This window comes from Triticum aestivum, chromosome 1B (genome assembly GCF_018294505.1).
Source record: "Triticum aestivum cultivar Chinese Spring chromosome 1B, IWGSC CS RefSeq v2.1, whole genome shotgun sequence".
Taxonomy (NCBI): Eukaryota; Viridiplantae; Streptophyta; class Magnoliopsida; order Poales; family Poaceae; genus Triticum; species Triticum aestivum.
Window position 1 is genome coordinate 376,107,166 of NC_057795.1, and position 2,677 is coordinate 376,109,842.

Here is a 2,677-nt window from a genome sequence, read left to right on the forward strand (position 1 = left end):
AAGCATTGAGAATCTATGAGTGTTTTAGCCCCTGACCGAACAGCTAAAGGGGGTCTCCACTGATCCCTGATCTCAACGAGCACATGTTGACAGGTGGGGATCACTCTCTTAGATATATGTAGTTATGTAATTATTTTGAAAATGAAACAAACGAGAAAAAAGAAACATGAAAAAAAAGTCGAAGTAAGAACACTGAGAACTGGAGTTTCTGGGGAAACCGAACAGAAAACCTGAGTAAAACACAGACCAGAAGGAAAAAAAATGACGGAAAACCGGCTGAGCCCTGCCGCTGCTGGGCCGGCCCACGTCGCGGGCGAGCAGCGGCATTTGCGGCTTGGCCCAGCTACAGATGACCCAAATCCGATCATTCCCCGTGGCTGTACAGTTGTTCTGCTCCGTTCTGAAAAGAAAAAAAACTGCTCCGGTCCGCCGCCGCCCTCCCGCCCCCGTGCTTCATCGCTGCCCGAATTATTCGCCGGAGCAACGCGATTCCTGCACGCCCTTATTGCTCCCGCTCTTCCGGTAAGCTCTTCCGGCTTGTCCTGCCTCCCGCCTATTTCTCTGTCCCCAGTTCTCGCGCAGTCGCGCTCTCTGTGCAGATAGATCTAGACCTCACGCGGACACGCTTCGCGTACGCTCTGATGTTACTAGTTCGATGTTAGCTACTGCGGCCTGCGAATCCTTTAGGTGGTACCGATATCTGGGCGCATGTATGATGGTTGTGGTATTCTTTTGTAGAGAATCTGTTTTAACTTTTAAGAGCACATATATTGCTCTGGTAAATTGACCGAATTCGCGCCGCATCTGATTGAATGTCCTCTCTGCTCTCTGCAGCAGAAGATCCGTTTTCTGAAATTGGCGCTGAATCGTGTACACAACGATTTCTTCTTCAAGTGGCAATGGTAAGTGAGTCTTGATTAGAAAGGGCTACAGGTGATTGTGCAGCATGGCTAGATGTTGTGTTTAACCAACTTATTTTGCAGGATCCCAAGGGTCTTGACAGCGATAAGTCTGCGAGTAGGCTCTATGTGGGCAATCTGGATTTTAGGATATCAGAGTGAGTTTTTCTCTAGTGCATCTTCCTTCCAAGGTTGGCCTGATGTTATGTGTAATCCAACATTATAGTGTGATTCTCCAGGTCTGACGTTATCAAGATGTTCTCCCCCTATGGAAAGATCATAGCCGAGGATTTCCTGTTGCATACACGTGGCCCGAAGCGAGGCGAGCCTCGTGGTTATGCCTTTGTTCAGTACACTACCAAAGAGGTACGAGTAATATTCATTACTTGTTGCAAACATTGATGGGTCCTGGTAATTCTCACCTTTGCCACCTGAAGTGAGCATGCAGGAAGCTCAGTTGGCAAAGGAAAAGATGAATGGCAAGTTGGTCTGTGGACGTCCTGTGGTGGTTCACCTAGCGAGTGAGAAGTGTTTCCTAGATTCTGGTAATTCACAAAGAGCGCTGAAAGACAAGAAACTGGCAGGTGGTTCGGGAAGCAAATCAGCACAAACTGATCGTGCTGCAAAGATATCTGCGATAAAAAACAAGTTGAAGTCTCTGGAGAATGATGGCTGTAGCACAAAAAGACCAAGACTTAACCCTGATGACTTGAAAAGCACCGGAGAACAATCTGATAGGAAGCTTTGAAGTGAACTTAGTCAGCTCATTGTGAACAATGCCCTATCATGCTGGTTGCATAGCTGATGTTTCTGCAGTTGTAATACTCTAGCTTTATCAAGTTAGACAAACTAAAGGTGTAACATGACACAGTTCACCGGATTTGTACAACAGTTTGCACCAATGACCATTGTCCAAGTAACAATTAAGTCTTCATGGAGAAACCATTTTCCAATCCAGTTCTCATGCTGGTCTATGAGCTGATCTTCTGCCCAACCCATATATTTGCCCAACTGAATTGCGTCACAGTTGGTTTATTCAGCTCTTTTGAAATTGGAAGCTCACTTACCTCTGAAATCATGCGACGTAAAAGATCATTTTATGTTGTTACGTTCTGGAGTTGAATAGGATACAACCATTTTGGATGTTTTTTATGTTGTCACCAACCATACATGGCAATTTTTTTGTTGTTGCTTTGTGCAAACCGATACTGGTGGTAAGAAATGTGGTGCTGTCACTGCTTTGTAAGATTGGAACCCTCTTAGTCATGGAGATTTACTTTTAGCCAAATTGGCATGTATCAGTACCAGTGCAATGCTTACTTTTATACACTATACTACCTGGAAGTAGAACAACATATACAACAAGGATTGAATAACCATTTTGTTTCAATAAGCCCCCTGTTGCTGGGATATGCGACAAGAATTTACTTGGGACTTTTAAAACTCTAAAAAGTTTTGTAGTTGCTCAGCGATCTGTTACATGTGATTTCTGTCAGCATTGCAATATCATGCTTCTACCTCATCTGTTGTTTCAACTAGAATATCTACATGGTTATTCCGGTATTTGGGGTGTAGCATCTGATGATATCTCATCTGTAGTGGTATCGATTTCAATGAATATTTATCTGTCCTAGAATCTCGGAAGTGCACTTAGTTGGAAACATACAGGAAACATTTACTTTCCTTTACTTATGTTACTTTGCTGCCTGGACATCATTATATGATTTCTCAAGGGTCATATTCTGAATAATAAGACAAGGTACTTTGAGTAAATGTTC

At 43.6% G+C, this 2,677-nt stretch overlaps 1 pseudogene; it reads left to right on the plus strand.

Annotated features, from left to right (window-relative positions):
• The first annotated feature begins 349 nt into the window (after positions 1 to 349).
• Positions 350 to 1,841, plus strand: LOC123091515 (probable RNA-binding protein 18; annotated as a pseudogene).
• The last annotated feature ends 836 nt before the right edge of the window (positions 1,842 to 2,677 follow it).